Here is a 12,066-nt window from a genome sequence, read left to right as displayed (position 1 = left end):
TCACACATAGACATTCTATGTTAGAAAGTCAACAAAATGTAGAGATGAAGAGTGTATACTCTAGAACCAACTGCCTGAATCCAAATTGTAGTTCTACCACTTAAGAAATGTTGACCTGGAACACATTACTTAATCTCTCTGTCCCTCAGTTTTTTTCCTTTATAAAATGGGGATAACAATAGTACTTGCTTCATAGAGTTGTTATGGGAATTAAATAAGTTAAAATTGGGGGAAAAAAACTTTACAATAGTGCCTAGCACTTAATAATTGCTCTATACACTTTTGTAAATGAAAATATATATCCAAAGTTCTTGGGGTCTAAACTAGATGCTTGTTTTTCCATCAACTCACTCTCTCTTGGTGGTTTGCCTCCTTCCGTGATCTTAGATTTGAACTCAAATTTGATGGCTCTTAATGGCCTACTATGAAGATTTGTATTTGCTTCTGCTGGGAGCAGAAGGAAAACACCAGCCTGAGACACTTCACCCCTTTCGGAGTGTCCTGGCCTAACGCAGAAGTGGCAGACCTTTGGCTTCCCCACTTTCTGATGCTTTAGAGTTCATACCGTGCTACAATGGCACTGGCCCTTAGGACAACCCAGTTTTCTTATTTTCTTAGCACTCTTGGCTCCCAGTTCTGGTTTCAGCTCATATTTGAGGATAAGAGCTGTCCTAGACAATTACTTTACTACTTACAAGCCCAACAGCCCATTTAAAAAGTGATCCAGGGAATTCCCTGGTGGTCCAGTGGTTAGGACTCTGTGCTTTCACGCCGTGGCCCGGGTTCAGTCCCTGGTTGGGGAACTGAGATCCCGCAAGCCGCATGGCCAAAAATGTGATCCAGTTCTTTTGTAGTTGGAAGGCCTTCTGAGTATCTAGTTATCTATACTGCCAGAAGCTACCTCCTGCTTTGAACCAGTCAGAATGGGTTACCTTATGCTGCAGCAACAAACAACCTCCAGTGGCTTAGAAAAACAAAGGTTTATTTCCCATTTATGCTACACGTTCATCCCAGGTCAGCAAGGCCTCCGCTCTGTGTGATTCTTACTCAGGGATTCAGGCTGATGGAGCTTTGACTATTGGAAGAACATCAGTCCTGTAACAGGGGAGAGAAAATACAGTGAATCATACTCGGGCTGTTAAGGGCTTCCATCTGGAAGTGACACACAACAGTTTCATTCACTTTTAATTAGCCAAGGCAAGTCCTAGGGCCACACCTAACTCCAAGGAAGTGCTTAGGAAGGAAGAGAACTGAAAATATCAGTGAACGTCACTAACAATTACTACATGTTTTTTTCACCTAATATTATAAACATTCTTATGTTCTTATATAGATTTGGTAACTAATTTTTAAAAATATTATTATGAAGCTCTCAAACATAAAGACTTAAAAAGAATATTATAATATAATAATATACTTCAATTAAAAATGGTTAAGATGGTAAATTTTATGTTATGTGCTTTTTACCACAATTAAAAAAAAACTTGGATTACATACAAATCATTTTGTTCTGAGGATTCTGATACATTTGTGTTGTAACAACAAATAAACATAGCATTTATTATTTTCTTTAAAAAAAAGTTTTGTACCTTGAGGGACTATGAAGTGAGTTCTGGAGAAAGAGGGCAAAGGGAAGCTGCCTTTGAGAAGTGATGAGTCTGGGAGAAGAAATTGCCTGTCAGGAAAGAGTGCAGGATCATCTCGAGGGGGTGTGTGCCCCCTGCCTCCTGGCACTGCCTGGATGGGCAGCATCTAGTGGGGAGCGGCTGCTCGTGCTGCCAGCGAGGCCCAGTCCCAGCCTCGCCAGAGTCCCTCCTGGGCCCCCAGGTGTACCTGCCCAGCCTGGAACAGACGGCAGGGGTTTGATCTCTTTTGCACATCGCTACTTATCAGCTCCTAGAGCAGGCCTTGGCAGCTGGTAGGTGTTCAGTAAATATTTGTTAAGTAAGTGAATGATGGTGATAAGGCAGGGCCTTGGTGTTGTATAAGACCCCTGGACTTCTGCATGAGCCTATGGACTGCAGAGAGGGAGGCTGTTACCTTTCTCACAAGCTTGGCAGGATGAGGACTTGGAGTCGGAACTATGTTGATTTAAGGAAAATAAGTGACATCTTGCACACTTGTCAGGCAGCTTTCTTTTTAACTGACTATTTTCCTGCATCCTTTATAGTATGTTATGTAATACACTGTATTTGCAAATAAGTTATATTTGCAAATAAATAGGAGGTATTTATTTACTAATGGATAAAGAATTTTCAGCATGTTACTCATGAACAGAATGAGAGCTGTATCCTCCCCACGGACAGCCTTGGGTGTGAGTAGAATCTATGGTAAACCAACAGGGCACCCCACTTGCCTTACCGGGGCTTTGAGACGGCTGCAGCGGAGGTAGTTAGAGGGTGAACACGGAAGGCTTGGGTTCCACTCCTAGCTCTGCCACCACCACATGGTCTCAGGTAAATCCTTCAATCTCTTCAGTGAACAAGTGTTGGGTTTAATGGTCCCTAAGAGAGGGCTGGAGTTCAGCCTATATGCACTGGGTCCAGCCATCCCAGTCGTCTCCAACTGGTCAGGTATCTACTATCCACTGGTTAAATATTTTGAATGTCATTCCTACTCTCAGGTCTCTTCCATGTGAGGACAAGTCTCTTGCAGGTCTGCAGGAGCCAGAGGTAATCTGGCTTCTCAGAAACAGAAGAATCACAGGAACTCATCCAAAGCATTAGCTTATCCTGATTATAAATATTACTCCTAATGACTCCAGAAGCAATTGCTATGTGCCATATAAAACTGTCTTCTTATCACTGACTCTGTGCTCCAGTTTTCCATTTTCTAACCTCCTCTAAACCTTTTCTCTGTTTACTGTAAAGTAATATTTTCCCTGGCTTCAAAACATGTGGACACATTCCCCATAGATGTGGAAAATAACAGGAGGCTTGAAGTTCACCTGAAGTTCACCAGAGCACCTGAAGTTCTCTCTTGGAGCCTCACTGTTGCTCCTTGGGAGAAATCAAAACACAAAAGGAAGGTGCTGCTGTAGCCAGGCAGCCAAGGAGTAGTATGTGTTCTCTCATCTCCCCATACCTTTGCTAACGTTGTTTCCTTTTCCTTTTCCTCTCTACACCCTTTCTTCTGGTGAGCTTCTACCCACACTTCGATGCCCCAACCTACGGTTATTTTACTTCCATTACACTTGTACACCTCGCTGTTACAGAACTTAGCACTTTGTAATATAAGTATTATTTATAAGTGGACTTCCCAACTTGGAGAATCTATAGCCTCTGGAAAACCTGTGTTCTAACATCTAGCACGATACTCTTCCTTTTCTTTACAGTAGGTCCAATATTATCACCTATGCTCCTTTGGTCAGCCAGTCTGAGTCATACTGTTTGCCAGAACACAAAAGCAATGGCAGAAAAGGAGCCCAGAGCAGAATAAACAACATACACATCAGGACGCTTTCAACTCAGCTCACCAACTGGAAGCAGCCGTGGTACCATGTGTTAAGAACACTCAGAATGGCTTCTTTGCTCTACATCTCATTGGCTGACAGCAACTGATGACACTCAAAAACTGGGACACCACTGCAATTTTATTTTGGAAAATATCTCAGACATAAGTAGTGTTATAATGAATTGGTTTTGAGGGGGTAATCCTGAATATTAAAAGTATTTCCTGGTATTTGATGCTAAGAAGTTCCACTCTATCAACAGTAAATCTCCTTTATTTAAATTAGCTCGAGAGGCTTTCTGTTCCTGTGCCACCAGGCGACCCTATGCAAATAGTACGCCACCGGTATTAGTCAGTGTTCTCCAGAGAGAGCCAAAAAGATGTCTATATATACACAGAGAGAAATTGCAAGGAATTGGCTCACATGATTGTGGAGGCTGGCAAGTCCAAAATCTGCAGGGGTGGTAGGCCGTAGGCTAGAGACCCAGAGAAGAGGTGCAGTTTGAGTCCAAAGGCAGTCTGGTGGCAGAATTCCCTCTTCCTTGGGAAAGGTCAGTCTTTTTTCTACTGAGGACTTCAACTCAGTGGCAGAAACCCACTCACATTATAAAGGGTTATCTGCTTTACTCAAGTATTTAAGTGTTAATCTCAATTAAAACAATACCTTCACAGAAACATCTAGAATAATGTTGACCAAATATCTGGGTACTGTGGCCTAACCAAGTTGACACAGAAAATTAACCATCACACCCCTCATCTCTAATCCTTACCAGTGGCTGCCTTGAGCACCACGTTGCAAACGATTCTGAAGTCACGTCCAGACTTAACAGGAAAGCACACTCTTATGAACTAGTAATGTCTGCTCTGAGCACAGAAGAGAGGAGAGGCAGCCTGTGTCTTATATTTTCTATTCCTACACTAGAAGTTTGGTTTGTGTTTATTGAACGAACAAGTGACAAATCTTGCCCATTTTGCCTTTAAAACTAGGACTAACCGTGATTCAAGATGTGTTCAAATTGAATTGTTTGATATCAACCAGGCAAGCTGAGCAAATTCTCATGCTCCCTGTGTATATGCACAAGACTGCTCCCAGCAGCTTCATTATCAAAATCCCCAAACTAGAAATAACCAGAATGTTCACCAACAGTACGTGGTAGATAAAAAATGTGCTGTAATAAATATGAACTACAGCTACATACAACCTGGATGACTCTTACAAACAGGAGGTTGAGCAAAAGAAGCCAGACACAAAAGAACAAGGCATTAATTCCATTTATGAAGTTGCAACACACAAAATTAAGCTATATTCTATGTAGATGCACATTTAGGTGCTAAATAATTATTTAAAAAAGCAAAGAAGTGATTCCCATAAAAGTTCTGATAGTGGTTATCTCTAGGAGCATGTGAGATGGGGGGGAGAATTCACAATATTATACTTCTTGACTTGGGTGTTAACTTTAAAACAACATGGTAAAATGTTTTCTCTGTGTGAGTGTTAAACAATCAAAAAGTTTAAATTTTTTCCCTAAGGTCTCCTTATGCCAGTTCCTAAAAAGAGAAAACGGGCAGGTGCGGAATTAAAAGAACCCTCAGCTAAAATTAGAGTCAGTACAGGCCTGTAGGGGGAGCTCTTGCGCCCTCCATGCCTCTTCAATTACTCCAAACCGGAAGGGACTACCCCTACACCTCTCCTGCATCTCCCACAGGAACGCGTTGCCTACTGCGCTATCCAACAGGAAGAAGAAAACTTCTCTCCCTGAAGGACAGCCCAGCCAATCCGAGACTGTAGCAGTCCAACCAATGAGAAGCCTCCATACTTTGGACTCCCAGCTTCCTCCAATGGCTCCTTGGTTATTACAGGTCCTCCCAAGTCTCGCCTTTTCCCTATAAAAGCTAGTTTCCCTTCCTTGTTCCCTGGGTTTGCCTGTGGTCCTCCATAATTCAGTATCCCGGGTTGCAATTCCTCTGGCATTAATGAATAAACTCACTTTGCTGGTAAAATAATTGATGCTATTGCATTATTCAAGCTGACACAGGGAACCCCAAGAAACACTGGCCCAATCCCCATTTAGCCTCTGGCCAAAGAGGCCAGTGCATTCACTCTCCAAACTACCTCCCCCCTAGTGTCTACTTTAGACCCTTTTCTGTTTTGCTTTTTCCCCCAGAACAAATGTCTCCATTTTAGTAGTGGTTAGATTTACAGTATAACAAATTTAACAGTTGAAAGCCCTAAAATTCATCCTCAGCAAAACTTGCAAAGCAGCTGCAAAAAAGATGAATGTCACTCATGGGATCAAAAGCCTAGAAGGATTTCGTGGAAAAGTTCAGCAGTGTGTGCATGCAAAGCCTATTCTAAACAGAAGGCTCTGTTAGACGATAGTGTCCCTCTGTCTCATTATGAGCTGGAAGTGCCTGGGATAACTGGGCTTTGGAAGGCTGCTGGTTCTTATGCAGAAATCCTGGTACAAAGGGCAGGCTCTCATGATCTGCCTTCCAGGATCTTAGGCTTAAAATTCAGAACTGAGCTTCAAGAGAGTTAGAGAAAAGGCAAAGTGATTTTAAGGGCAGGTGCTGGAGGTTTACTTTTTCCTCTTTTCATAGCTTTGAGTACTTAGAAATTTGTAGGTAAATATGCTTTCTTCCCTCTGGAAAACAGATTTCCCTGCTCTCTCACCTCTGCCTGGGGAATAACAAATTTCATATGGAAACCCGAAAACCCAAAGAGAAATATGCAATGCTTCAGACACCTTGTGTCAGACTGGCTGGCACAGACCCTGGTTTGGGTCAGGCTGTTTAAGCTTCTCTGGAACAAGCATTTATCTACCGCAGGGTCATTTTATAGGTCCATTAAATCTACATTTTCTCTTGGGCTCCTTTCCTCAGCTCCCCTCAACCCCACTCTAGTCACACACTCTAAAAACCCCCCTTAAGCCCCAGAAATAAATTTCTATAAACTGCCAAGCGTTCAATCAGGCTTTTACTATATCTCTTTGTAATTAGAATAAATTTACTGCTCAGAGAGATGGGGGGAAATATGCAAGGTACTCCTTGGATAAATATACTGCAGTGAGAAAAGTAGAGGCTCTGTAAAAGTTATCTCTGTGAATTCAACAAGAATCAAGGTCACTGGAGCTGCTACATACCAGGGAATGTTAATTAATGGGCCTGCAGCTGGTGGTACCACTTGGCCACTCTGCTCCAGCTGCTTGCTCCATATTTCTCTCGTTTGGAGGACCATTCTTGGATCAAATCCCATCTCTTTTTTTCCTCCAAGTACAAAAAGTACATAAGTCTATCCTGGAAGGATGCCAACCTTTCAGAGCACTAAGCTAAGTGTTGTTTCTTAGCTATTTTTATCTCCTTTTTAAAGAGAGGTCACTCTATCACCTCTGGAGCTGGATTACTTGCAATCGGTGTTCAAGCTGTGGCCTGAGGTCACCGTTCTGGCACTATCCACAGGGAGGTGTCCTGAAGTTGTAGAGCAGACGGGCACTTGTAACTTGCCCTCAAACTAAAGCGGAAGGCACCTGAAAAGATGCACTTATCTCTCTCCTCACTACACAGTCTACATTTTAAGCGAGGCTGAAGGCAAGGTGAAAATGCAACCCAAGCACTCAATGGCTCAGAGCTGAAGAGGGAGAGAGAGAGAAACAGGAGAAAAGGAGAAAAGAAGAGAGTCTGACAGAAGAGGCAGAAAGTATCAGGGTAGTTTATACCATTTAAATCTCTGGGAAGCATTAAATGAGACCAGGCATGTAAACCACTTAGCACAGTTAGCTGGGACACAGGCCAGCTATTGGTAATTAAAATAACTCCAGAGTTGAGGTAGAACAGACGTGTACAACATGGACCCGTCCCTGCACTGCCTTGGGACTGTATTTAGGCAGTGCCTTACTCTGGTTAAACCTGGACTTTGGAGTCAGAAAGATCTGGTTTTATGTCCCTGCTCAACCACTTAAGTAGCTGTGTGTCATTTGACTGCTTAGTTATCTCTTTAGATCTCACCTTTCTCATCTGTATAATGGGGCTAATTATAGTATCTGCTTCAAGGCTACTGAGCAGATTTAATGAAATACAGCATGTGGGACCTTTAGCACAGTGCTTGGTACATGTTAATCTCAATAAATACTCGTTGTAACTGGGGCTCTTACAACTGTTTTCATAGGTCAGCAAGGTAAGAATCAGGAAAAGTGTTTCAGGAAAACAGTTTGCCTCTCTGGGTGGGTGAAGATGGCTTAAGAAGAGCAGTTTTTCCAAAGCAGTGAAAATGGTCCTGCTTGCCTCTATTGCAGCGGGGCTTGTTTTTCTTCTCATTTGGAAACTTTCTTTCCTTCAGTGTTACATAGTGAGGAGACTGGGCGTTCTTCCCACAATGACAGACATGCAAATCTTGCCCAGAAATAACAGGGAAAATGCCCGACTCTGCTTCTTTAAGGAATTCTCCAGGTAACAATAAGCCATAGACTCCAGGCTCAGGGCCCTGGGGGTGGCTGCACCCATTCCCCTCAAGCCAGGCGGGCTGTCTTCCACTTGGGCCAGTTCCTTTATGAGAGAGACCCAGCTTTACTGAGCCCTTTTTAAAGGAAACAAGAACGTTCTAAAAAATTGGGAAATGTTCTCCATTACTATTTCCAAACTGTAAAATGATATTTGGGCCTTTTAAAAGACTTGGGAAATTTTCTGAAATTAAGGAATATGGATTTAAAGGAAGCCTTGGGGGATTAGATTTTTCCTTCTCTTTGAAGCATTTGAAACAACTTTAATCTGCTTTCAGAGTGCTATGCAATTTGGCATGGCATTCGGGTAGAGTGTTGTTGCCTTCTTCCTGGAACTGATACTTTTGTGCCCCTTTTAAAACCCATCTGGAGAAATGCTTCGGGTATAAAAAGACACTTGAATTTAAAGAACAAGACTATTCAAGGTAAAGGAATGGCTTCTAAGATGCTTCAAAGAAATTTTTAAATTTCTATTTTGGGCAAAAGAAAACTAAACAAACAAAAATCTAGTTGGATATACAGCCACAAAGATTAACTTTTCATACATAATTTCCTGCTTGTTGTCCTCCTATCATATATATATATATATATATATATATATATATTATATATATAAAATATGTACTTTACAAAATGCAATTGTATATACTCTCATGTAATACCACTACTCTGGGAGGCAAGTATTATAATTCTTATTTTACTGATAAGGAAACTGGGGCTCAGGGAGTTCAAGTTTTGCTTAAAGAAAATATAATGTGGCAAGAACTTGAACTTGGGACGCTAGGTTTTAATCCCAATACCTTTTCCACAACACCTCATCACCTTTAACCTGCCATGTGGTCTAGGCAGCCCCAGTCAATCTTTGATGCCTCAGTTTCCCGGTCTGTGAGATGAGAATAATACCTCTCTGGCTTGCTTTCAGGGACTGGTGGATAGATTTTCCAGGGCCAAGTCTATCTATGATGTGACCAAGATTTCCAGGAACAGGGTATGATAAACCTGAATGAAATACAGTTGTGCCTCAGTATCTGCGGGTAATTGGTTCCAGGAGCCCCCGCAGATACCAAAATCTGCAGATGCTCAAGTCCCTGATATAAAATGGCGTATGACAGTGAAGAGAGTCAGCTGGAGCTATCCAGAGGTTTCCCATCCGCGGATACAGAGGGCAGATTGTTCACTCTGCTGAGCCCAAAGGAATATTGCTAACACCTTATCTACCCCAGGAATGCTGCAGAGGTCTGCAGGAGATGCACTGTGAAGATTTAAAATGACATTGGTTGCAAAAGACAAGTGCAGAATGGTTACAAAGCTGGCAGGTGGCCTGGAAGCTGCAAGCAGTTGTGCATAGCTCATTATCCCAGGGGCTGGAGAACCTGCAGAAGGGGCAGATAGGGAAGCAAGGGCACAGATTGGTCCACCTGGGGCCTTAATTCCCCGAAGCTACAAAGGAGGAGATAAGTGTATCATCAAAAGGAATGAAAACTCAACAGCTATGCGATTCTAGAAGAATATATAGTTTTTAAATGTCTAGGAAAATAATACATTTCTCCTTTCTATTTATTTATTTAGTTATTACAAAAGTATATCTATTCATTGTCAAAATAATAGAGAAGTGTAGAATGAGAAAGTGACATTCCCTCTTTCGTTTGCTCCTCCCCTAACTCACTCACTAAACTCCCCTAGCTCCCAGACATGTACTCTGTGTCCCCTAAAATGTTTTCCATTTAAATACTATGTGTGTGTGTATTTCAGATGCATGTCATATGGATTCACATATGTGTTTTTAAATGGGGTCTCATAACACAGAGAGTTTTGCAACTTGCCTATTTGTTTAACTTTACAATGTATCATAGATACTTGCTCACACAGACCTCTCATTCCCTGCCCCCAGCTTTACTGAGATATACTTGATGAATAAGAATTGTATATATTTGAGGTGCTCCACATGATGACTTGGTATATTTATATATATATATATATATACACATACACACACACACACATTGAGACATGGTTACCAAAATCAAGCTAATTAACATATCCATTACCTTAAATAGCTACATTTTCGTATGTGGTAAAAAGCTCTACTCTCTCAGTAAATTTCAAGAATACAACACAGTATTAGTAACCAGTCACTATGCTGTCCATTAGCTCTCCAGAACTTATGCATGGTGCATAACTGAACCTTTGTACCCCTTGATGAGTATCTCCCCATTTCCTCCAACCACCATTTTAATCTCTGCTTTTAGGAGTTCAACTTTTTTAGAGACCTCTCATTTTTTTTAAAGCATGGAGAGGGTTCCTTTGTATGGATATACCATAGTTTATTTAGCCCCATTTCTATGGGTGGAGATATAGGTAACTGCTGTGTTTTTCCCCTTAACATTAACAAATAATGCTTCAGCAAATAATAATGATGGTTTATTAATATGAAAGGAAACAATCTAGGGATAAATGGGCTACAGCAAATTTGGGAAGGATAGTACATAACAAAATCCTTACCCGTGAGCCCAGTGCGGGGAATCAGACCCTTCTCCGTTTAGCTCTTCATTGTGTCGGAGCGACAGCTGACACCGAAGAAAGAACCCAGGAAAAAAACAAGTTAAAGAAAGGAAAAAGAGGGTTTCCCTGGTGGCGCAGTGGTTAAGAATCCACCTGCTGATGCAGGGGACACAGGTTCGAGCCCTGGTCCAGGAAGATCCCACATGCCATGGAGCAACTAAGCCGGTGCGCCACAACTACTGAGCCCATGCGCCACAACTACTGAGCCCACGTGCCACAACTACTGAAGCCCACGTGCCTAGAGCCTGTGCTCCACAAGGAGAGAAGCCACCACAATAAGAAGATTGCGCACTGCAACAGAGTAGCCCCCACTTGCTGCAACTAGAGAAAGCCCGCACGCAGCAATGAGGACCCAACGCAGACAAAAATAAAAAATAAATAAAAATTTAAAAAATATATATAGAAAAAGCAAGGAAAAAGAAAGCACAGCAGGATTTTTGAGAGCTTGGGTGAACTGAATTAAGGATCATTATCGAGTGTACAGAAACCCTGTAGAGAAACCGTATGATTATTATAAAGTTCAGATTGGTGGCACTGTAAGAAGGAAAATGATGGCGAGGGTGAGAAAATGTGTGAGCATTTAGTCTCCATGTCAGTCCCCACAGGATAGGGGTTGTGTCTTAGTCAGTCCTTCGTAGCCGCCATACCTGGCATAATTCCTGACAAGTAAAAGGTGTTAATAAGTACTTGAAGAAAGAGCAAGGAATACTTCTCCCCAGAGGACCAAGCCTTTTGGACATGAGCCAGCAGAACCTACCTGAATGTAGATAAATCTTGATTTGTGACTTTACAAATAACTTGAAAATTTAAAAATATTATCTTGAGTTGAAAAGCACTAAGTTAAAAAATAGTTTCACTGAAAAGCCTCTGTTTTGTAATTTACCTGACATGTTTCTCTGCTTACTGTTCTTTGTGTTTTAATTTGTTGCCTGCTCAAAAAATGTATTAAATTGTAATTGGACATTGAATTTAAAAATTTTTTAATTGACCTTATTTTTCTTGAACCCACCACTAAGATGTTCTGTGTCTAGTTGCGTTGTGTCAGTTGGCTGGTTTCTGCCTCTTGGCTTCAGCATTCATGTTCCTAAATGAAGTAAAAAGAATCAAGTGCCCCATGGCAGGTCTTCAGTCTCGTTAACTGAGAATTCAATGGAAAAGTTTAAGACATATCCTCTGTGTGATGGTCCTACTGATTGGGTAACTATGTTCCAGTCAACCAGAGATCAAATAACTTGACTTGGGTGTGTGTGTACATTCCTCAAGATATTTTTATGAGAAAGGGATAAGTGAAAGATAAGCAAACCGATATGAGGGATTTACTTTTAAAGGAGAGAGAGAGAGAGGAGCCAGGTTGGTCAACCTCACCTTCTACATCAGGGTCAGCAATTTACCAAAAATACACCAACGGGAAGATTGCCAACCCCTGTTCTTCATCAGTTGAATTCTCCAGAGTGGTAATCCATATTCATTATGATCTTGACATACTAGGGAAAGAAAGATTGAATTAAATTCAGTAGAATTGCTGGAATTATATTTCAATGTCCCACATATTCATTCA

General features: G+C 41.5%; 1 long non-coding RNA gene across 1 annotated transcript in view; it reads right to left on the bottom strand.

Annotated features, from left to right (window-relative positions):
* Positions 1-965: 965 nt before the first annotated feature.
* The window catches only part of LOC118898736, a 39,045-nt gene continuing 27,944 nt past the window's right edge, over positions 966-12,066 (bottom strand). The window contains exons 2-3 of the long non-coding RNA XR_005020811.1: positions 11,874-11,992; positions 966-1,095 (exon numbers count right to left, since the gene is read on the bottom strand). This is a non-coding gene — a long non-coding RNA (uncharacterized LOC118898736). The remainder of the gene's footprint in view (positions 1,096-11,873; positions 11,993-12,066) is intronic.

This window comes from Balaenoptera musculus, chromosome 8 (assembly GCF_009873245.2).
Source record: "Balaenoptera musculus isolate JJ_BM4_2016_0621 chromosome 8, mBalMus1.pri.v3, whole genome shotgun sequence".
Lineage (NCBI taxonomy): Eukaryota > Metazoa > Chordata > Mammalia > Artiodactyla > Balaenopteridae > Balaenoptera > Balaenoptera musculus.
The sequence above is the reverse complement of the archived record's forward strand: the minus strand, read 5'-3'. Positions and strand labels throughout refer to the sequence as shown.